The 25,691-nt window shown below is 36.6% G+C and overlaps 1 protein-coding gene across 1 annotated transcript in view; it reads left to right on the forward strand.

Annotated features, from left to right (window-relative positions):
- Positions 1-5,575: 5,575 nt before the first annotated feature.
- Positions 5,576-25,691, forward strand: part of SCN9A (sodium voltage-gated channel alpha subunit 9) — a 170,328-nt gene continuing 150,212 nt past the window's right edge. The window contains exon 1 of the mRNA XM_045066692.1: positions 5,576-5,820. The gene's annotated coding sequence lies outside the window, so the exon portion shown is untranslated. The remainder of the gene's footprint in view (positions 5,821-25,691) is intronic.

A 25,691-nucleotide genomic window follows, 5' to 3' on the forward strand; every position in this document is an offset into this window, starting at 1 on the left:
ATAATATGGAACCTAACGTCCTCAACTGTTAATTCTCTCATCTTTGCCATTTCTGGATCTGTTCCTGTTGACTGAGTTTTCTGCTGACTATTCTTTGCATGCCTGTTAAGTTTTTAAATTGGATACTAGCAGTGTTAATTTTACATCATTAAGTCCTTTAGAAAGTGATGGACTTTATCCTGGCTAGAATTTAAGCAAGTTGGAATCAGTTGGGTCCTTTTAAGTCTGCTTTAAATCCAAAACAACTTTAATCTAAAACAAATACAGCCCCATTACTAAGACCATGCCCTTCTAAGAACTCTACAATATCTCATCTGTGATGAGGTTTTTCCACCTTGGCTGGGGAAACACAAATTATTTCTAGCCTATGTGGGGTCTAGGGGTTCTGTGACCTAGAATTTTCCATTAGTTCTTTCCCTGGCCTCGGGTATTAGTTCTATTCCCTGGCCTTGGTTCTCACGCCACCACATGTCAGTATCCACCAAAAACTTGAGGGCACTCCTCTGCGGGTCTCTGCGTAGAATTCTTCTCTATGGTCCTCTGTGCTACAAATTCTAATTGCTTCAGCCTCTCAAACTCCAGTTTCCATCTTCTCAATTCAGGGGGATTATAGGGCTCTTTTTGTATTTCCCCCTTCTTGTGTTGCAGTCCGGAAACTAATTTCAGGTAAATTGGGACCATCACAGGACTCACCTTGTTTATGTCCATACTCTCAGTGATCAGTCTCCCATATCATGCTGCTCAGTGTCTACACACAAATGTTTCATATATTGGGTAACCTAGTTTAGTTCAAGGCTTCTGCAAGAACAGAACTTTGAGAACAGCAGTTTTGATGAAAAGGCATTCTATAGAAAGCATCTGATCAGCAAAAGCACTGTTCTGGTAAAGGACTTTGGTGGGCTGTTTGACTTAGTGGGAAATCTTCATGAATAACTGACCCATCAGTATATTATAGAGCATCTACTACGTGCAAGAAAAAACACGTTTATTTTCCTTCACATGATTTTACTGGCACAAAAACTCAACCATCTCAATTTAGAAGAGCAAACACTCTAATGCTGAAACATTTAGGAAACCATTTTTCTTTTGTTGTTTCATTCTGCATAATTTGTCCATCTTCCTTTTTTTAATTTATTAACATATAATGTATTATTGTATTATTTGTTTCAGGAGTACAGGTCTGTGAATCGTCAGTCTTACACAGTTCACAGTTCACAGCACTCACCATAGCAATACCCTCCTCAATGTCCATCACCTACCACCTTATCCCTCCTGTGCACAGCCCTTCCGCAACCCTCAGTTTGTTTCCTGAGATTAAGAGTCTCTTATGGTTTGTTTCCCTCCCCAGTCCTATCTTGTTTCACTCTTCCTTCCCTTCCCCCCACCCCCATCCTGCCTGTCAAATTCCTCATATCCGAGAGATCATATGATAATTATCTTTCTCTGACTTATTTCACTTGGCATAATACCCTCTAGTTCCATCCATGTCGTTGCAAATGGAAGATTTTGTGTTTTTTGATGGCTGCATAGTATCCCATTGTATATATAACCACATCTTCTTTATCCATACATCTGTTGATGGACACCTGGGCTCTTTCCATAGTTTGGCTATTGTTTTGTCCATCCTTTTATTATTCCAACCTATGACTGATAATCTTCCTTGTGTATTGCACTGTTTTAATTGTAGTTCTTTCTTTTTAATCCTACTTTGAAACCTGACTTTTGAACCCTCCTTTTTAGCTATGTATACACAAAAAAAGTGCAACTTTATTCTTTCATTTTCACAACAGCATAATTGTTTTTTTCTTTTTTTTTATAAAGATTTTTATTTATTTATTTGACAGACAGAAATCACAAGTAGGCAGAGAGAGAGATTGGAGGAAGCAGGCTCCCCGCTGAGCAGAGAGCCCGACACAAGGCTTGATCCCAAGACTCTGGAATCATGACCTGAGCCGAAGGCAGAGGCTTTAACCCACTGAGCCACCCAGGTGCCCCACAACAGCATAACTGTTTTTACTCAAGTTAGAATATTGCCAAGTAGCAGATACTAGAAGATAAATATAGAATTTTAATCCTATTTAATGAGGAAAAAAACAAACTCTTCTGGTACTGTGCTGTTTAATTTACTGTCTTCATATTACTGTCTATTTCTTTCTTCTCCAGAAATTTTATAGAAGTTTTAACAATTGGAGAGACAATTATGGCCAAGATAGAAGGGTATCTGGCCAAGATTTCCATGGTATCATGAAGTAAAATAAATATTTATTCCTATCCTGGTTTTGGAAGATACTATCGGTTAATTTCAACACATTATACTTTTTTGTGCCCAAATTATAGAACATCATTTGTGAATAGCCTTAGGAATTTACCGGTGGTTGGCTGGTTCAACCAGTATCTTTTCTGTCTCCCATAATTCAGGTCTCCCCTTTAACCTTCTCAACAACACAGGTGACACCATCACTTAATGTTTGATGAACTCTCAGATATTACACTAAGTAATACTTTATGAGAGTTTCAGATAGTTCTTTTGTGGGTTTAAGCAGAGACAAAAATCTCAGAGCTGCCAAAAAAGGCAATAAAAATACAAAAAACATAGACTAAAAGCAACAGATTACAAAGTGTTTGGGAGATTAAAATGATACATAAAATAGATATGGGATAAATGGTTGAAAGGTAAAAGAGACTTGGGAAGATAATAAATAATATACACCATGCTTTGCCAGTGAGCTCATAGGCAAATCCCTCCAGGGATCCTTCAGACAGAACGAGGAAGTTTTGTTTTGGATGGCCCGTAACAAGAATGTAAGTATGTCGAGTGTAATATGTACTTGTGACTGAACTCTTACAGTAGAATTTGTATTACTAACACTGGATATCAAAAACAGAAAAGATAATGTGAAAAAGAAATTCACTTTTATTTATAGGTATAACGATTCACGCGTTGATAACAAAGCAGCAGCAGTGTGATAGCTTCATGGTAGTCTAGCTTATCTGCTAATGAATGAATCATTATAAAATTTTTATGACATACAGTATTTCAGTTATAGTCATAATACAGCATTGCAAATATTAACATTCAATATTTTTAGGCTATGTGGCTCATCTGGGAGTTTTTTCAAATTGTTGCAAATCTCAAAAGTATTTTCCAACACACGTACATTGAAAAGAATTGTACATAAGTACACATATGCAGTTCAAGCCTATGTTGGCAAAGATGAACCGTATATATACTCATTGACAAAACATGGTGTATGGTATTCATTATTTTCTTAGTGGCAGAGGGAGAAGGACACCAAATCTCTTTCCTACCACACTGATGCAAAGTACTTTCTTGTTCACTATTAAAAACTGCTACACTTCATTAAGCCAGTGGATCACCCAATATTTCATCACTATCCCAAGTGATGTCTTCTGGATAATGCTATATGACAATGACTGAAGGTGACTCTAACATTTTATAGTAATTCTCTCCATAAGGTACCATTATTTATCAATTCATCTTACATTTATTTTTATCTTCATTTTGCAACCTCTCTAGGAATACCAAATCCAATAGACTCACTATATTTTATAATATTGACTTTGGTTTGTTCTTGATTTGCTTTTCTAAAGCTTTTGAGTATTTTGGAATTTGTTGATCAAATCCGTTAGTTAAGTTAATAAAATTCATCATTTTGGAGGCATTAATCATTTTTTCAGTTGTCTCACTCAGCTAAAGTGTGTTCTAATTTATCCTCTTAAGGAAAAAAAATGACATGACTTGAAATCCTGTGATTCTGAATTGTTTTGAACATCATATGGATTATTCCCTGATAGATACCAGATCAGATGTCAGAGAGCTTTAAGACAGAGGGTTGATTGAACTCATTTTACTTCTCTGTGATTATGCATCGTACAATTTAGTTGAGAAGGGACTTGAATGTGGCCAAAAAAGAAAAGAAAAGAAAAAAGAAGAAAGCAGCATTGATTAGGTCTAATTAAAAACAAACAAACAAAAAAAAAACACCTCACTCCTAGTACAGTTTAACTCTTCTTTCTAAGTCTGCAACCAATCAAGGAAGAGAAGATGATTTGGCTGTGATGCGACACTGAGAATTATCTCCAAGAGACCAAGTTCACCCTTGAGTGGAGAGCCTGTGAAAGAGAAATCTCCCTGCACTGGCACATCTTGCAAGTCACAAATGTAAATGTAAGGTAAACGCCCCAGGGCAAACCTCAGAAACTCAGTTGCGCAGCGGGGATAGGTAAATCCTTGGACTTAAAAAATCCTGTGTATTTACCACTGAGTATCATTTCCACAGTAGAAGGTGTGGCAGCAAATAAACTATAGATGCAAATGCCCACCACCTTACGTTTATACTATACAGTACACTATACAATGTGATTTGCCCTCTTTTAAGGCCTGAATCCAGAAATCCGCCCTACCCCAACATAACCCTTTTATTTTTATTTCTGGTGGAAATTTCCTGTTTCTCTTTGGGAAAAATAATTCAATCCTGTTTCCATTACTTTTCCTCCCAGCAGGCTGCTATAGAAAACACATACATACACACACAAACCCACACAAAAATTTTTACAAAGATTCATTTTCGGGGGGCCTGGGTGGCTCAGGTCATGATCCGATGATTCTGGGATCGGAGCCCCACATTGGGATCCTTGCTCAGTGGGAAGCTTGCTTCTCCCTCTCCCACTCCTGCCTCTGTTCCCTCTCCCGCTGTGTCTCTCTCTGTCAAATAAAAATCTTAAAAAAAAAAAAAATTCATTTTCACAGTCGTTCCTACCCAGCTCTAAACTCGGAACCTGTATGCCTGATGATGTATCCAGATGAGCGGGTCCAGGTCTGGACCTCTACCCCACGTCTCCCTCTCTACCGCAACAACCTCTGACTCCTCACTCCACCTTCGAAAGGAAAGGCTTTGTTTTCGCCCTAGAAGATTCCGCAACTCGATCGATATGTTGCAAAAAGAGAAAAGAAAAATCGCAGCCTAGAGACAGGTCTTGCGCGACCCCTTGTCTGCACGGGCAAAGTCTCTGAGAAGGAATCGATTCCCGGTCCTGAGCCCTCGGAGCCCGGGGCACAGGAGACGCTGGTCAGGCCTTTGCCATTGGTCCTCACCTCCTCGGCCTGGAGCTGTCCTCCGGCTCCCCCCCAAACCACACTCAGTGACTTCTCGGAAACGTTAGCGGATTGCGCTGAGCAGGAAAGGAGGAAGGGGTGACGGGGGCGGGGAGGAGGGAAGGGAAGGGCTCTTGGGGCTTTGGACCGACACACTCCCCACCCCCCACCCCACACACACCCGCGCGCCCCCCACCCGATGGGGTAGCGGTGGGTGGGAGGTCGCGAACCCCTCCCCTGCCATCTCCCAGCGCACAGCCGAGAAGCCGCAGCCTGGCCGCCCGGGCGCTCCCAGAGGGTCCCGCCCGCCGCGAGCAGCGGGAGGCGCAGGCTGGGGAAAGGGCGGGGAGGGAGGAGCGGCGGGGGACTCGGCGGCGCGGGTGCCCCGGGGCTGGGGGCGGGGCTGCCGCTGGCCTGGGCGCGCCCCGGAAGGAGGGGCTCAGTGTCTGGGCTGGCCGTCGCCCTGGCTCGGGCCGCGGGTGTCTGGTTTCGAATCCCACCCTCTCCCCGGCTGGAGCAGGGCTAGCCTGGGTGCCCGCAGGCGCTGGTGGCAGGCGCCGCGGAGCAACAGGAGCCCAAAGAGAGAGGGAGAAGGAGCCGCAGAGAGACCGGGAGCGGGGAAGCGTTCCTGAAGCCCGCGCCCGCCTCGCAGGCCAGGTCGTGCGGGTGGGCTGGATGGGCATCCCCGGCGGGCAAGGTTGCAAGTAAGTGCCCTTTCCGTGGCTCCCCTAGTGCGGCGGACCGGGAAGCCCTCCGACTCTCGCCCGGGCTCGCCTCAGCAGCCACACCCACCTGTATCCATTTTCCCGTCTCTCGGTTTTGGCCACTCGGTGTGATGCCACCTGCAGAGTAGAGAGGAGAGAAGCGGAAGGAGCGGAAGGTCCAAGCCATTGCGGAAAGGGGGCTGGAAAGGCACCTGTTTATGCAGTGCAAGGCCGGTCCTTTGCGGATTTTGTGCGCGTTTGCTATCAGGTCCCGAAAATGTGGAGAGGAGAGGCAGTTACACTTGATGGTTTGCGTCCGTTCTTTCTTTCTGTCTATGTTAGCAAGATTGTTGGATGCGTTTCAGTTCCAGGGGCAGGTCGTATTCTCTGCGAGAAAAAAAAAAAGCCTGTGTTGTATTTCCCATCTGTAAAGGTGAGCCTGCAGAACCCGCACAGCGGATCCTACCTGGAGGGACAGCCAAGCAGCGCGAGCCCCTTCCCGGCTCACAAACACCAATAATTGACGAGACGGTTCAGCCCCATTTCTCAACACAGTTTTGTTTGTTGTTGTAGTTGTTTTTTCCCCCTGAAACGAATAAGCATTTTATAGCGAAATTCAGAAAAGACTTAGCGTCATTTTAACTTTTTATCGGTCTCAACAAAACTGTCATTTACTTTCGGGGCAAAAAAAAATCGCTATTTTCGTTACTTGTAGTAAAGATAAAAGATCAAAACAAGATTACCAATCTAAAAAACTTTAATGCCAACTTTTGTGATTGTAACAAACATTTTACTCATTTTAATGTTTCTTGTTAAATTATAGTTGCAGCCTTCCTAGTAATAAAGCCTTCCTTCCTTTATTTCTTCTGAAGCTAAGGACAATTTTTTTTTTTTTTATCTGAGAAGCTTGGTGGGGGGACTAAAAAGCTAACTTTAATAATTTCAATAAGACAAAGATCAAAGATAAAGATCAAATCAACACAGGCTTTTCGAAGAATGGTGGATTTTCAGTTTCTGTGTGTCAATTGTGGGAGGTTCTTTTCTTTTCAGAAATACAATTATTGCTCTCTTCTATTTTCTTTCTCCTTCCCAGTGGCCAGGAGGAAGACATTTTTTTTTCTTGCTTTCTTTCTTTTGACAATATAAAATACATTTTCATGATTTTTGCTTTAACACAATAAAACCTAACTATATATAATCTGCAAACCAATGCAGTGGTTAAATAGTCCATTTTTGGGGAAAAGTCTTCAAATTCTTTTTCCTTTTTAAAAATAATTAAACTAGAAATCACTTTCTTAGAAGCTGTGGTAAATAGGACTTAAAAATTTTTATTGATTATTCAAAACTAATCTTACCTGATTTTCATGTATGAAGTTATCATGATTGTTAGAATAGCTTGTTCATAGAATGCGAGACAAAATATGACATTTGGTATAATGGAGAGTGTGCCTTTGATTTAGTCAACTGGTAATAGTTTTGCTTAAGAGAAGTTTTTGCATTTTGTTTAATTACCTGTCTATTGGTTCCCTTTTGGAAGTGAACCATTGTTCAATCATGTGACATGGTGTATTTTTACAGAGGTTCAGTATACAGTAAGCCATGATTCCTATGGTTTAAGGCAGGGCTAACTGGGTACCTTGATGAGTCTACAGAAGAAAGATGAGTCAGGTCTGGCTCTTGGCCAAGAGCATCCGTATGCCTCATTGTGTCCCCTAGGGCTAGGAAATAATCATGGGAACCCTCCAGTGGTAGTGCTTCTGTGTTTTTGCTACCTGTTGCTGAGGTGAGTTTTGGCAGCAAAGAAAAAGTAAGAAATTCAGGGGTGGGACCAGTGAGGTCTTATTCACTGTGTTCAGTATGACCAAACCACTTTCTTTGTGGCAAAAAAAAAAAAAAAAATACCATTTTACATTAATGGTAGAAATTAACATTTATCTAATTTCTATTCCTAGTAGATACATGAAAGAATGTGATATGCTGGAAGGATTTATTTGGTATTTTGCTAATCTAAGGCATGACTTTGCTGAGGAGCTTAAAGTTTTTTAATGTAAATGAATCATTCTAATTATCATGATGGTCTGATTATGATTTTCTCTAAAACTGTCTTATATCTTTCCTTCGTCTTTAACATCTGAATAAATGGCTTCACCATGCAAATGTTACTGCTCTCTCTCTTCCTCAAGACAGCATTTCATCCATAGCTGGTCCAGATTTAGATCTATCAGTTTTCTCTTCCAAATATATCTCTATCCATTTATACTTCTTAGATATATCTCTTTTGCCTTGTTCTCTGTGTCTATTATGCCAGTAAATTAGTTCAAACCACCATCATAATTTACCTGAATTTCTGCTATGGGCTTCCTGTTAGTCTCTCTACTTCCATAGTTTCCTCCCCCATGATTCACTTTCCATACACAGCAATACCATCATGACTCTCCTTAAAAGCATTCATTAGCTAACTGCATAGAAAAAAAAGGAATAAATGCAGAAACATAGAAATCAATCAACAACAAATTCCTTCTGTTAGGATACAGCTCTCTTTGATCTGGCCCTTCTTTATAACCCCACTGAATCCATCCCTGTCATTTATAGGCTCCAGTCACACTGGTCTTTTAGTACCTGTAACACATGGAATAATTTCACCCCCTAAGGCCCTTTTAATGCTGTCCCAGTGTCTCAGTGGGTGGACAGTTCCTTTCACTCTTTGAATGGCTAGCTCCTTCTCAAACTTTACATCTCAGCTCAAAAGTCTCTTCCTCAGGGGATCATTCTTGATCACCTGTCAAAAGTAGGTTGTCACCTGTTAGTCTCCTTCTTGGTGCTTGTTTGTTTCCTGGTGCGTATTATAGCATGCAGATATTTTTTGTATTTGAATAATGAAAGCTCTAAAGGAACAGAGACCAAGTCTTTATTGTTGGCCCAGTGCTCAGACAGACCCTGGCATGAAGTAGTGGAGGGAGGGGTTTCCTAACTATTTATGTAAATAATAAAGTACAAAAATCTGACTTCTTTCACCATAAAGCACATCAACCCAGTCAATTTCTGCATTTTATGATTCAATTTCTTTTTTATTTGTTGAGCATCTGGTACATTTACAACTCTGTACTGTGATTTTGAGGAAGTAAAATATCCTGGGAGGTATCCCTATCTTTCAGCAGTGTAGGCAATAATGTGTTCAAAGGTAAGTAGATTATAGCATATTCTTAGGAAAGCAGTAACCACAACTGGATTAAAATATATTTGGAAGGAAAGTTAGAGTGTATAGGCGAACAACGGCTTTTGTATGAGTGACTTCTAACATGCAATGATGACCTTATTAGTTTTAATTCTTATTAGGTTTAATTAGTTTTGAGGGTCTTTCAGTAATCACTAAGTTTAAAATATTGTTTTGTAATAAATATGGATACTTGAATGAGCTCAGTCGTTGGAAGTATGTTCAAATGAGGCTGAGGCCATAGATCCAGTGCCAGCATGATCCAAGTTGGTGTTTACGCCAGGTTCAAGGGGCAAATTATCTCACAAATCCAAAGTGTCCACTGGGGAAGGTTCAGAGACAGACTGTGGGCTAATTCATGAAGATCTATCACTATTGTAGGGTGTGAAGGAAAGGAGGCTTCAAAATTCATGCTGCTTAGTGATAGTATCAATTTATACTAGAATTTATACAAGTATACACACTTTGTATGGCAATAAGTCCACCCATTTTTTTTTTTTTTGAGTCTGTATTTAAAGATACTAAACATGTTTGGTATTAACATGTGGTTGAAAATCTAGCTTTCAGTTAGGCAAAGAACTTTGATATTTTTTATCTAGCAAGTGACTGGCTTTTTTTCTTGTAAAGAATTTGTAATCATATTTCTTCTGGAAGGACTAAACTAGTTCATGACTTGTCACGAGGGATTTTGTTAAATTTGCTACTATGGTGGCACATTGTGGTTATAATGAGTGGGACTGCCCTTGTATACTAATTGAAGATGCCTCCTGTTTTATATGTCACAAATTAGCTAATTATTCTTACATAGAGGTATTATAGCTTTCTTCTTCAGAGCTACGTAAGCTAGAATACCACTTGAGATGGCAATGTCATAGTAAAATGGATATTACAAGATTGTATGAAAGTAATTTTCATTTGAGGATTTATGGAAGAGCACTCTCAGAATGTGGGTAAGACTACTTTTGTAGAATGTGAGAGAACAGTTTTGGTATCTTGCCATCCTGCAAAACAAAATTTCTTCATTGAAGGTTTAACTGGCTCTTCCCCGCCCCCTATGAACAGCTGGAAGGAAATGGCTTTAGGCAACAGGGAAAGCCATCAGCTCTTGGCAGCCAAAGGTAGAATAAACTTTGGAGGAACAAAACTCTTCTGGGTAGTGAGGAAAAATGCCAGACCACGATAAAGAGGGACAAGAGGTGGGAATGCCTTGAACAGTGCCAATAATCCACCACAGACAAATTTGAGTTGACATTATATATACAGTTGAATTATTTGGTATCTTTTTAGCCACACCGAGGACAGTTCTTTCTTCTTTTGTCGTTAGAATAACAACTGTTATTGGGAAAACATACTGTTATTGCTTCTTTCATACAGGAAATGGGTTACCTTTGGATTTTTAAAGTGATATAACAGGGAGCCAAAAATGCCATATATTATTATTAAAATATACAATTTCTTTAATTTTAATTTCTTGCTATTCATTTTATGATTTCCTTTTGTTGTGTCAAGTGTTTGAGAGACTGCTATTACTGATTATAAATTTCTTTAAAATGTCTCCTTGGATTTTTTACAAAGCTTTCTACAGTCAAATGCTCTACCACTGAGCTCTACCCTCGTTACAAAGCTTTCTGAATCATTTATCAAAATACAATAAAACTAATTGCACCCGATTGTTCACTTTGAAACTTAGAGGGAGTAAGTACATTAACAATGTCATTAACCTACCATCTCTGCTCTGCAGTGTATGCTCTTTTTCTATCCCTTTTTCTTTTCTCTACATATCACCTTCTGAACATTTGATATATATGCAAGTAATACAAATTTTGCTCCACTCTTTGGTCAAACCATTAACACAAATAATTGGAAAATCTTAGAGCTCCTAAAGAAGGATAATAGGATTAGACAGATGCATTAAAAAATAATCACAAAACATTTCTGTAGAAAATTTTAATGAAATTTTTGTGTGTTACATGCCAAACTAGACATCCTGTGTCATCTCATTATTTTTAAAGAATAGGGGTGATTTTACTAGATGTAATATCTGTCAACTATACTAGTTGCTCATAAACTGTGTATCTTAGAATCTAAGTAATTATTTTCATCATCCTGAGAGCCTATAATTAGAAATTCAAAAAAGAGGTAAATGATAGATATTAAAATCCGTACAGAAAAATAAAACGGGGGAAAATGAGAAAAATGTTATATGATATAGAAATATCCTTTTATTTATTGATTTAACTCCACTAAATGATTATTCCATCGAGTCCAATGGACAAGCGACCATTCAGGGTTTAGAGTAAGGATAGCTTATTAACTATATGTGTATTTTGCATAAGATACATAGAGTATTTTATTGGTAAATTATGCCTTCCTTTGCTTTCTCTGGATAATGATATAAAATTAGTATTCCATGTAGATGGGTATCATGGGACTAATCTTTATAGATGATCCTTTCATGGAATAAAATGCAACAAAGTTTAAACGATGATTCCCCCCCCCCTTAACATAACATATATTCTTGTTATCTGGGACAAACTTGGCTCGTGGTAATTCATGTAGAGAGAAGAGAAATAGTCCTCAAGGTTCAAGTGGGAACAAGGTTCTTACAACCTCATGAGATCATCCAACAGACTTTCGGGAATGAATGTTTATAGGATTGTTATGCGAGACATCCTTAAAAATCCATATCGTCCCCTTACTATATTTTAGAATATTTATAAAATGTTTTTATAAAGGGTTAAAAATATAGAAGAATAAATTTGTATTCCTGTTAGTGTAGTTAAAATGTGTTTTTCTAGATACTTGTCTTGCTCTATATGCGGTCTTAGCCAAATACTTTTTCTTAAATGCAACTTCATTATTTGTAGGATTGGAAATGTCTGTTTCTAAGGGGTTCCATACAAATTAGGTTTCTATACAAAAAAGCCATTTCAATGTTTCACATATGATAAGGAGGTGTATCAATGTGGTACATATTTGGTAACAGTATCTTATAATCAAATGTATTCTGTTTTGAATACAAATGGTATAGCATTTAAAGTGCACTTTTGTTACATTTATTTTTAATCCTATTTTTAAAGACAGTTCTAGTTATATCTCTAATAGGATCATTCCATTTTGAAATCTCTGTTGTAAAGTTGTCAGTAATAAGCTATTACAAATAGTTTGTTTGAAGTATCTAAAAACTTTTAAGTAGGAAAACATGAAAGAGGTGTCTAAAACTCAAGCATTTGTTAACTATCCAGTTATGTTTTGTTTCTGTTTTTAAACCTGATCCATCACAATTTTTCATTAGTAGAGAGCAGTTCAGTGGAGGTGACCTGCCAGATATCCTAATAATGCATCTTAAAACTATCTACTTTGATAGGAATTATTTTTAAGGAGCATATCATGCAATTTCTCACTTATGTGTGAAATCAAACTTACTCTAGTACTTTAATCATCGGGAGTATAACTCTGAATTTTTAAATCAACGAATAAGATGTTTGAGCCTGAAGGAAATATTTGCCAATATGGCCACTTACTTTATTTCTTTGGTGATCATTAACAAAAACCAGAATCTTGTAAAGGAAATCCTCAGACCAAGGGTAATAATTGAGTTGGTTTTATTTATTGTTTTCTTTAGCAATCCACAGTTCTTCCTTAGTTACAAAGCCAGTAGACTATGCATTGCAAGAGGTGGTTCGTGGCAACATTATGAAGACAGAAAATGAATATATGAACAGGTACATTGTCATAAAGAAAAATATGGGTAGCAGCACCATTCACATATTGTTAAGATTACTAGTAATAACATTAATTTAACAGCCTCAAATATGGAGCTCTCATTTTTGCCAGGTAGTTCATCAAGGGATCTTCAAATGCTTCTTTTAAATCTTTACAACCACATTTTGGAGTTGAAAACACTAAGACTCAGAAGTTAGTCAACCTTCCCAAAGACTTGCGTGATCACTAACTCAAGGAACATGCACACTCTTTTTAGAGGCAACAAAATTGTGTTTGTCCTATGAATGCTGTTGTACATATCCCACCCCAATATACCTAGTACTTATATTACCAAGGATTGAAGTCTTTTCAATCCATAAAGGAGCTGAAATAATCTCCATTTGCAATGAAAGCAAACTATGTAATTACAACACTAGGGAATAAGACAGACTGAAGATTGTTTAAATGTTCATCTTGAATATTGATTCTTGGGTAGTGTATTTGTGTTAAACCAGAGTTGAGATTTAAATGGAAGTTTGAAAATATTATGATATTATGAAATGTACCAAAACATTTAAAGTATTTTTCAGGTCATTTTAAAGGTTGAGTGACTTTGCTTTCCTGGTCTAGGGATCTTATTGTGTTGCTCTGACTTGGCCATAATTAGAATGTTTTGCATTTTATTTTGAGGAAATCAAAGGAACTTTCCTAACATAGACAAGAGTTTGAAAGAAAAGGACTAGTGCCTTTAAAAGGGATAGGAGTGTGAAATGTCTAGGCAAAGTTCATTCAGCCTCATGACTGATGAAATGAAGAGAGACTGAAGCCATGTCTGAGATCCTGGGTATTAGTGGATGACAAGTAGAGAAAGCAAAGTGAATTTATGCAGGGTTAGAAAAGAAGATAGTGTTCATCTAAAGTTCTTATGTCCTAGAAATTGAGAATACAGACATTTTTAATTAGAGGAATACAAATATTTTTATTACCCTAAATTGATAAACTCAGATGTAATCTAAATCATAGTACTTATTGTCACAGAGACAATAATTTGTCGATTAAAGTGTTTAACATTAATGATTCAAGGTGTTTACTCTTAAGGGTTTTAAAACACATTTGGAAAATTAATTTATTTTGCATTATATGTAATTTTCTAATGCAAATGATCTTCTTTAAATATTTAGTGTCTACTTAGATACTGTACTTTGAGTGGGGTATATAACCATGACAAGTGAAACCTTGAGTTCTATGATATATTTGAGTTCTAATGGTTGTTGGTCGGCAGCTTGTCCACTAGACTGTTAAAGTTTGAAGTGTTAGACACCATATCTTGTTCATATGGGCATCCTTGCATGGTGCCTCATAGGCAGTCATTCTTGATACAGATTTGCTGATGAAATGAATCATATTTATTATGCAAATATATGTTTAACTCATTACAAATCGCTCTTTTTCACTGAAACTTACTTTCTAAGTATGTGGGAGAGATGAGTTAGTAATTTAGACTTCTCAGACCTAGATTTTTATGATTACTAGGTCCTGATGAAAGAGTCATACTTCTTATTTCTTACTCAGGAATAGCACTCCTGCTTATTTTTTTGGCACAGTTTGGATTCATCATTTCTAGATGATAGTATTTAGCTTTCTTTTCATGAAAGAGCCAAAATATTTTAACATGTACTCAATTTGATATCCTACAAAGACTGACACCCTGATCCTCTTCTAAAAATGAGAGTTTGGAGGATTTGTTGCAGTCCAATAGTAAAAGGAAAAAAAAAAAGTTAAAACTAAAATTTCCAACTGATTTGTCTGGAACTGGTGATTAATCATTAAGCTCTATCTGGTTGGCCTCCAAAATGTGTAGGTCAGGAGTTGGCATCCAAACTGGTCTCAGTGCCATTGAGGTTTGTGGGGAGGAAGAGGCTGGCAGAGATCCCACGGGTAGCAGTAAAGGGAGGCTGAGTGGCTCCAGGTCGGCTCTTCAAACTCAGCGTCACTGTTCTCAGCTTTTACGTTTCCGCAGTTGAACAGCAATGCGTCCTTTAGCAGGCATTTACGGAGTAGCTACTCAGGCACTGCCGCAGGGTGTAATGGGGAACAGAACATGGAGGTTTCATGCTAGTTTTGAGACAGATAGTGAGTAAATAAACAGAACCTACTCTGTACGCTATGGATAAACATCCTGCAGGACAGAGAGAATTGAGGGAAGGAGGCATTCTTTAATAAAGGTGGTTAGAAAAACCTTTCGGAGGTGATATTTGAGCAGAGATCTGAAGGAGGGAGGGAAATGAGGGAGCTGGGGCAGCAACAGGAAAATCATGCCAGGCACAAGGAGTGGCAATTGCAGCAGCCTGAAGGCATATTTAATGTGTTTATGGAAAAGCAAGGAAGTCAGTGTGGCTGAAGTATGGAGAGCGAGGTAGAAAGTAGTAGAAGGTGTGGGACTTTTCTTAATTTGGGAAAGATTGCGTAATCTGCCTAGAGGTCTGTATAATGAGCAAATGCTTCAGTGACCAGCATGGGACAAACTTTGGAGGAGGTGAATTGTGCCTTTTTTTTTTTTTCTTTTTTGGGGATCCTGTTCTGAATTTAGGTACCACACAATGCAAACAAATATTCTGGAAACTCCTAATTTCCATATAAAATTAATCTTCTTGCCATTTCTTTGTGATTTATATGTAAATGTCTTATAGTCTCTTCCCATCTGCAATAAATTAGAGTCTTAGAAGCCCTGATTACCATTTGAGGACAAAAGAGCTAACATGACAGAGGTTACAAATGCGAGTATCTTTAAATGTTTAAATTCAGGAAACTAAAACATGGTGAGAATATAGTAATATTTTACATATTTTGATTGATTTTTTTTTTTGTATCTGCTGTACAATTTCTTATGAAATAGTTCTACTGCATAGATAGAAAGGAGTATAGCCTAGCAAAATAAATACGAGGGAAGCACACTTACATCCTGTCAAGCTTGACCCACTGCTAACTGCTATGACTTTGGTATTCTTCTGACTCTCTCTTCCTTACAGTTTTCAGCAAATTCTTGTGAAATAAAAAAAATTGTGGTACAGTATTTATAACATAAAATTTGCTCCTTTAACTGTTACTAAGTGTGTAATTCAGGGGCATTAAGTACATCCACATTGTTTTTCAACCATCACCACCGTCCATCTCCAGAACTTTTTCATCGTTCCACACTGAAACTCTGTACCCATTAAACTATAACACGTTACCTTGCTCCCCCTACCCCTGTCCCTGGTAATCACCATTCTACTCTCTTTACCCATGAATTTGATTATTCTAGGTACCTTGTGTAAGTGGAATCATGTAATAATTGTTCTTTTATGTCTGGCTTATTTCATCAAGCATAATAATTTTAAGGTTCATAGATGTTGTATCCTATGTCAGAATTTTCTTACTTTTTTGGAAGGCTGCCTGGTATTTCATTGTATGTATAGATCGCATTTTGTTCATTCATTCATCAGCGGATGGATGTTTGAGATGCTTTTATACTTTGGTTATGATGAATAACGATATCGTTGTGAACGTTGGTAGACAAATATCTGATTGCATTCCTGCTTTAAATTTCGTGGGTATATAATATACCCACAAGGGAATTGCTGGATCATATGATAATTAGTTTTAATTTTTTGTAGAACTGCCATGCCATTTTCCACATCAGCTGCACTATTTTACATGCCCACCAGCAATGGATAAGGGTTTCAATTTCTCCACACTCGCTAACATTTATTTTTTTCTTTTTTTAAATAGTGACAGTCCTCCTGGGTGTCAAATGGTATCTCATTGTGGTTTTAATTTACTTTTCTGTAATGATTAGTGAAGTTGAGCATCTTTTCATTGTGCATATTGTCCACTTGAACATCTTCCTTGAAGAAATGTCTGTTGAAGATCTTTGCCCATTTTTTAACAGTTATTTGTTTTTGTTGTTAAGTTTTGGGAATCCTTTATATATTGTGGATATTAATTTCTTTTCAGATATATGATTTGTAAATATTTTATCCATTCTCTGCATTGCCTTTTCACTCTCTGACAGTATCCTTTGGCACACCAGTTTTCAATTTTGATGACGTCCAGTGTATCTGTTTTTGTTCTTTTGTTACTTGTACTTTTGGTGCCATATCCAAGAAAACATTGCCAAATCCAGTGTTTTAAAGATTGTCTCTTAGGCTTTCTTTAGTTTTATAGATTTAGCTCTTACATTTAGGACTGTGATCCATTGGATCCATTTTTTCCCCCGAATTCCCATAGACATTATAGAGTCTAAGAGTCTCCAACTTCCCCTCACCTTTCTTTTGTGGAGATTTTTTTTCTTTTCTTTTCTTTTTAAGATTTACTTATTTATCTTAGAGACAGAGAGAGTACACACTCGAGGGTGCATGCACACAGAGGGGAGGGGTAGAGACAGTCCCAACCAGACTGTGTACTGAGCATGGAGCCCACATGGGGCTCCATCTCATAACCCTGAGATCAAGACCTAGGTCATGACCTGAGCTGAAACCAAAAGTTGGAGACTTAACCCACTGCGCCACCCAGGCACCGCTCCTAGAGGTCTGGTTTTTTTTTTAGCTCAAATATTCCTTGCGCATTCCTTACTTACTCAGAGTAAGCTCAATATTCCTTACTGTGAATATTTACCTTACCTTTCAATAGCCTCCTCATTTCATTTTTTTAATCTTTTATGCTAGGATTAAAGTCCTTGAATTATTGGAAGAATATGCTAGCAACTGAGGGAGATTCCTGATATAGAAAGAATACCATATTCTCCTGCTGACTGGGTTTATTTATTCTTTTGACCAGTCCTAGTACTGAAAACTATTGGGGTTTGGTGCCTTCCTGTATAGTCTAGGAATTTTGATTCTTGCTAACTAGTTAATAAATTCAAGGACTGTTTATATTACAATTCTCAGTATTAGATGGTTTGATTAAGTAGAGCAAGAATTCTGTTTTGCTATGGTTAAATCTTCTCCAGCCCTAGCACAGTGTTTTACAGAGAGTACTACATAATACTTGAGTGAGTAAACAAATGGGCAAATGAATGAAAAAGGAAGACTGTCTTTTTTCTTAAGTATTTAGTAAATCAATGACATTAAGGAAAAAATGACTTTTTAGATTTGTTTAAATAAAACAAGTTTAAAAATCTGTCCTCTGTTCCTTAATTCTTATGAAGATACTAATTTTTCAATCAACTTTGCTTGAAGTGTTTTTGGACATTTTGCTACTGAGAACTGAAGTTTGAAGGTTAGAGTTTGAACCACAAATATTTTTTGTTCCATTTGATAGTCCTTGTGGAGGTTAAATCCCATAGGCACAAACTTTTCCCCTTGGGTAGCTACCAACAAATGAAATATGGTGACTATTTATGGCAACTCAAGGTCACTGAAGTATGGTTTACATTTCATGAAAATATGATATATGAACATCTTTTTGCTTATAAACAGTTCAGTGCACTAATTAGAATAATAAAAGGAGGAAAGCCTATAAATAAAAATTAAGTACCTTTGCCTTTGAATTGTTTTAGACTCTTTTTACCTTAATACTCATCTCAGAATCCAAGTCTTCTGGTCACATATGTATTGGAATATAAATTTGAGGAAGGATAGGAATTATTTTCTTCCAATTTACTTGTCACTCAGTGGCTGCTGTCTAATCTGGAATTTGATCCACTCCTCTATTTGTATCTATTACAGAATTCTGAAAATCATGTCTCAAAATGGTGAAAAGTAAGAAATGCTATCATACATTTAATTAACCCCATTAAAAAAATAGCCATGCCCTCATCTTCTGTCTTTCAAACAATAATAACAACCTCAAAAGAGAATACATTTTGAACATTATTACGTGTATTTCATCATATTCCAAGATTAAGTTCATGGCTACCGAATGCCTCACCATAATCTCAGCCTCTGATTTCAAGAGGGAGTAGAGAAGTATGAAACACGGAAGCTCCTCTGTTGGTGAACATTTTCGTTTGCAAAAGACTTGCTTGTGAATTTATGTTACTTATCCCATAGTACCTCCTTCTCCCTGCTGATATATACTCTAAAGGAATGTCTCCACCAAACACCTTATAAGTAGATGACAGCTTTTCTTGATGATGTCCACAGATATTCCAGAGAATCCCTTGGCATGCATACAACTTAATTCACTTTTTCTGATACTGAATTAAAGGGCCTTTCGCCGTTGAAGCATTCCTGGACTGCCAGGAATATTTCATCAACAGCTGTCACTATGCTTGGGTTTTAAGCATATATGTATACCTAGCTTTCTCTTGCTTTGTCAATTAAGTTTCTGATGAAGGAAATCCTGTGACCCATGCTAGAATGGGTTTTTTTCTTTTTCTTTATCTTTTTTTTAAAGTTTTATTTATTTATTTGACAGACAGAGATCACAAGTAGACAGAGAGGCAGGCAGAGAGAGAGGAGGAAGCAGGGCCCCTGCTGAGCAGAGAGCCTGTTGTGGGGCTTGATCCCAGGACCCTGGGATCAGGACCTGAGCCGAAGGCAGAGGCTTAAACCACTGAGCCACCCAGACACCCCTTTTCTTTTTTTTTTCTTAAAATAATGTTTCTTTGTATCTTGCTGGATATGACCTGGGCTCATCACTTTTAACCATCACATGATGCAATTCATACCTAAAGAATCATTTTTACTGTCAGGTGATTAATCTTTTATGAATTTGCCATATTCCTTATTTTCTTACACTTTCAACTATTTTATTATTTCTACTTTTGTTTCAGATATCACACACTCCCAGTGTGTTTGCATTTAACAAGTCTGATGGATTTAATAATTTCATCACCACTTAAGTACAATACACACATTCTGCTTGCACGGCTTGGACTTAGGAGCCTTACGTTGGTAGCAGCTAAATGGCTGGGTGTGATACATAGTGCCATCTGTTGGTAGAAAGCAATGTAACTCTGGTTTTGCAGTAATCATGGTTTTCTTTTGTTTAAAATATCTGCAGTTGAAATAAACGTCTTTAAGAAGGAAAGGTCCTGTATATGTAATACAAAACTTTATCTATTATGAAGCCACCAAATTTGTTCTCCATTTTTTAAAAAAGATTTTATTTATTTATTTGACAGACAGAGATCACAAGTAGAGAGCCAAGCAGAGAAAGAGGAGAAAACAGGCTCCCCGCTGAGCAGAGAGCCCGACGTGGGGCTTGATCCCAGGACCCTGGCATCATGACCTGAGTGGAAGGCAGAGGCTTTAACCCACTGAGCCACCCAGGCACCCCTTTGTTCTCCATTCTTAAGAACATTTAGATAAGCAAAATCAATTTGTAAGAAAGTTGATAAAAATCACTAGTAATAATGGTTAGAATATATTACACACAGTGTACCAGGAAATGTGCGTAATGATTAAAATTCAGTGTCTTATTTTTTCCCATAGGATAGGGATATCCTTATAGGATAATCATATTCATCCCTGTTAATTTATGATCCGGATACCAAGATTTATTACAAAGGTTAATTAACTTACCTACAGACACAAGTTAAGTAAGTAAAAGAGGTGAGATTTGAGGGCTCTCTCACACTGCAGCCACAAAATTAACAACTCTATTATGCTGTCTTCTTAATTTACTGCAGATCTAGATTTTAGATTAAAGCTACGAACAGGTTAGGAAAATGAAATACAACATAAGCAGCAAATATTCACCCCTTAAGATTTTAATGAGGTTTTACTTTTATCCACTAATTCATGGTTTATCATTTAAAAAAATATGGTATATATGGGAAGAGATGATAATATTGGTAATATTTATTTAGCCTAGGCACTGCGGTAGCTATAGAAACTGTGTCTGTTCTTCCAAATACTCTTGTAAGTTGGATATTTTCTCTGCTTCATTTATGAAGAATTTGCATAATGTCACAGAGCTCCTTGGGTGTTATGATCATGGGATTCAAACCTACATCTGCTTGGCACCAAAGCTGTTATGCCCTTTCTCCTAAATCATGTTGATGTTTTGGGTGAGGTAGATCCATGCAAAATCAAGGAGTGGAAATGCACTCTCTATGTAACACTTTGTAAACACTTTCTTCTACAACCTCTTCTGCAGCCATATTTTAGTGACCTCAGAGGTTAAGTCAATGATGATCTGGGCTCTCAGGAAATGGTTAATTCTGAATAATAGAGAAGATTTAATATGGGTTAAGAAACATTTTCCTTTCTTTCTTCATACATCATGTGTATGAAGCATTTTGCTGTTAACAATTTCAGAGATGCCAGCAATCATTGACCATAAACATCATTTCCCCCACACTAATACACTCCTTGAGTTATAAACATTAATTTCTTATAAGCCTGAGGAAAACTATATTTTGTAAACCTACGAATAGGGATGAGTTCTGTCTTAAGGTATAATATACATAATCATTATAATGTGTTGTGAAAGACCCAGATCATAGTGTTTTAATAATTTTCTTCATCTAAGAGTCTTGAAATAAATCCCTAAATATACATCTGCAACCCATACTATAATATCACCTACACACCTTAAGTTGTTTTTTTTTTATCATATCAATTTTTAAAACGCTATAAAATTTCAGAAAAACTCTTTGAGTGATTTTAGGACATGAAATATTGAACTACTTTTTTGAGGTGATTAGACAAGTCATTGTCATCCCCTAAATTATTCATCTCTAAGAAGTAATAATTATTTAAAGAATTTATTAATATGATTACCATGGTGCTAAACATGAAGAATGCAATGATAAGCATTCAGCAGTCAGGAATTAAATGATTGGTTACTTCATTAATTATTGTATTTAATTTAGAGATGATGTACTTAACATTTGAGGCTCTAAAGTGAGTAGCCAGCTCAGCCCATTTTTTCTTATTATGTTGGTATACTTTGTATTTATGATCTAAAGAGAAGGTATTAAGAAAAGGAGTTACAGCATAGAAAGATGGCAGTTCTTTTTAAGGTAACTTATAAACTACTGCATCCCGATGAAAATAAAAGTAGGATTTCTGAAATTAGATAACACAAGTCTAGTTATCTAGGACAATATACACAAGAAAGAGCAATTCCTGATAAGGTTACGCGCATTAAACATTAAAATATCTTATAAAACTAGAATAATTAAAATGCTGTGATATTGATAAAATATATAGAAACTGTAATGTCCAGAAATAGACATAATTGCATATGAGACTTATAAATGGCATCCAAATAGGTGGGAGGAACTATTAGTTAATGAGTATCATTAGGGCAACTGGATGTTCATTATTCTGTGGATAACCCTTTTGTTAGAACCAGTCTGGGATATCTCCTCTGTGCATCACATGGTTCTGGCTGGCCTTGTTCATGCAGTTTTGGTCTGCTATAACGTCAGCTTCAGCTAGATTGTCCTAAGGAGTCCCATGTACCTGCCTGGTTGAGAGAAGGATAAATTCAGATGATTACTTCATAGCTTAACCCAAGATACCTATTAGATGAATCAAATATTTAAAATATAAAATATAAATCACAAAGAAAAAGAAGCCTTTCCTGAAGAAAACATGTAGATGGGGCACCTAGGTGGCTTAGTTAGTTTAGTGTCAGACTCTGGATTTCTGCTCAGGTCATGATCTCAGGGTCATGAGATCAAGCCCTGCATCAGGCTCCATGCTCAGCGGGGTGTCTGTTTGAGATCCTCTCAGTCTCCTTCTGTCCCTCCCCTTGCTTTCCGTCTCTAAAAGAAATAAATAAAATCTTTTTAAAAAATTAGAAGAAAACATGTAGAATTTTTTTCAAAATCTTAAAGTAGAAATTTTTTTCCTAAGGTAATGTATAAACAATAGTCACTTAGAGAAAGCATTGTTGAATTCTCTTTAATAAAATAGTAAATGCTTCAAAGGGTGAAATCTACCATAAACTAAAAAAATAAAAAGCAGCAAAGTGATAAAAATATTTGCATCTTATACTAGAGAAGAGAGCTTATTTTATTATTACATTCAGAGTTCCTCAGTTAATAAGAACAGAATAATAGCCCATTATAAAAATGGATGAAGGCTATGTGCAGAGAGTTCACAGAAGCACATTTTAAGGATATACAAAGATCCCTAACTTTCCTCATAAGAAAAAATGCGAACTGAAACAATAGGAAGTTATCATTTCCCACTTCTTAAAATAGCAAAGGTGAAAAATTTTTTATAAAATACCGTGTTGAGGGTGTGTGCAGATAATCCCTGACATATTGTTTATGGGGAGCATAAATTGATAGAACCTCTATGAAAATTAACTTGGCAGTATGATCTTCTCCAAATTAAAAATGCAGATACAATTATGACCCAAAGATTTTACCAACAGGTATTCATCTCACAAGTATAATTTCATATTGGGAGGCTATGTATGAGAAGATAATCATTGTGGCTTTGGGACACAACCTAAATGTTCTGCAAGGAAGAATGGCTAAATAATTTTGGCATATCTATGCAAATAGAAATTTATGAAACTGTTATAAAAAGAGGGAGTGGGTCTATACATACTAGTACAGAAATATTTCCAGGTTATATTTTTAAGTGATAAATGCAAAATGTAAAGCAATGCGTGTACTGTGTATTATTTATGTGGAAAGAAAAATTAATAGGTGTCTATGTGTTTATAAAAACACATAGATGTATACACAAGGGAATGGTACAGCAGTTCCCCCCAGGGTAGGGATCTAGGTAGCTGGGAAACAAGAGAGAGAGGGAGAATTACTTTTCTTTATACATATTTCTGAGTTTCATGTCTATATTTATTCTTCAACAATAAATATAAGAATGCTATTTAGGGAAAAAATGAGAGTCATAAACTGACTATTTTGGCCCAACTATTCAACTTAAAGGTGTTCTGTTCTTGGAGGTACTTCTGCTCTGAAGCTTAGGATTGTAATCAAATGATACGTCCTCAAGAATATGTCTGGAGTGAATTTGAATGAACAAATGATGTATGTAAAAATGTTTTGCAAACTATAATGAGTAATAAAAATATATAATATTATTATTCGCTTTCTTCAGTGTCGTATGAATTAAAGACATTTTGCTATTCAAAATCACAAATTCCGAAAATAGAGTACAGAAGATGTGAGGAGGTGTGTTGCTCAAATACGGAGAAAAGAGAAGAGGAAAGGTTTAGATGGTTCCATTTGAGGTAAAACTAGTAACCTCTCTCAGCCTCAGATAAGACTCCAGGGATTGTGTGACAATTCTTATTCCTAGTCCTTATTGCTTCCCAGAAATGATCTTGAAAATAAAAACTCTGCTTTTACACTATGAAAAAATATAGATGTACAAAAGGGAGACTATTTCAATTATGAAGTAACTGTATAGTTCTTTTAAGTAGTAATTATGTATTTTTATTTATTTTTAAAAACCAGGTTTACCAGACAAAAATTTGAAAATGACAAACTGGCAAAAAATAGAGACTTTTGTGAAAAGGGATCAATATTCTTAGCATAGAGACCCCTTATCAAAAGAAGAAAATAATGGATACACCAGCAGAAAAAGGACCAAGAAAATAGACAGATTTATCAAAGGAGAGACAGAAATGTTCCATGGAATGTACATTTAAAAATATATATTTTCTCTATCAAATTGGGAAGCATTTTTAAAATGCTATACTTAATATTGTTTAGGTATGGAAAAAATGTGCCTAAATATTGCTAGAGAGAACATAGATTTTTATAGCATTTCTGGAAAGCATTTTGGCTAAATGTATGTACATAAAAAGACAAATACCTCAAAATAACAGGAGTAAATTTCTCCAAACAGGTTAATTTTATTTTAGTATCCATGTTTTTCAGTATTTTCTGACAATGAAAATTAGCTATATTTATATTTCACTATATTAATAACCCCAAATTAATTATATGCACAACTTTCTGGAGAGGATTATGTCTTGGAGCTAATGGTAATAAAATCTTTTCTATATAACTTGACCTACAAATTTTAAATAAACTACATTATTTAATGGCAAAATTTAAGTTAGAACTAATCAACAATGGGCGTCTGGATGGCTCAGTCAGTTAAACATCTGCCTTCCGCTCAGACATGATCCCAGGATCCTGGGATGGCGTCCTACATTGGGCTCCCTGCTCAGTGGGAAGCCCCCTTCTCCCTTTCCCTTTGCCACTCCCCCTGCTTGTGCTCTCTCTCTCTGACAAATAAATGAGTAAAATCTTTTAAAAAAAAGAATTAACCAACAATCTGCTATTATATCTGCCTGAATTTCTGAAACAATTAAGTTATTACTTTGTTAGAGATCCAGATCTTTGTTAGAGATCCAGATCTTTGGTGATTTGTCCCTAATCAAACATACACTTCAAATAAAGTATTTGCAGTTTGGGGAGGCGTAAGCACTGGTGAAAATGGAAAACACTTCTAATGGCTTTTTAACTTTTGCTAAGACTAGTGTACTTCAAGATTACAGAATTTTAAAGTTTAATTAGGTGTGTCCACCATATTGATCTCCCTTCTCATCCATCTGATGGAACTTTTAACTTTACTGTTGATGGTTGAAAGAATGCTCCTTTGATTAAACCCAAAGACATAGACAGTAGTTTTTATGTTAGTGTCATTAAGATGAGGAACAGACTATTATTGCAAAACTTGTACATTTCTTACACATGTTAAGCTACACATAAGGTTAGGAATTCTTTTGTTTCTGATATGTTTTAATTTTTCAAATGAGAAGAAGAAAAATTGAGATGCCATAAATTTTTAAAGAATGTTTCTGATATAAAGTTGATGATAATTATCAGTTATTTTAAGTATTTGAAGATACTTTCAAATATTAAAAAATATTAAGTAATTTAGTTAAGTAATAATTGAAGTTTGCTTACACATCTTGTGTTATCTTAAAGACAAGATATTTATACTTCTTTGAGAATTTGGGTTAAGAGAAGTTGTCATTCATCAAGCATTTAACAGGTTTCTGTGATGTCTAAATATCATGATAC

The sequence above is a fragment of the Mustela putorius genome, unplaced genomic scaffold, assembly GCF_011764305.1.
Source record: "Mustela putorius furo isolate JIRA1106 unplaced genomic scaffold, ASM1176430v1.1 tig00003869_pilon_pilon_pilon, whole genome shotgun sequence".
Lineage (NCBI taxonomy): Eukaryota > Metazoa > Chordata > Mammalia > Carnivora > Mustelidae > Mustela > Mustela putorius.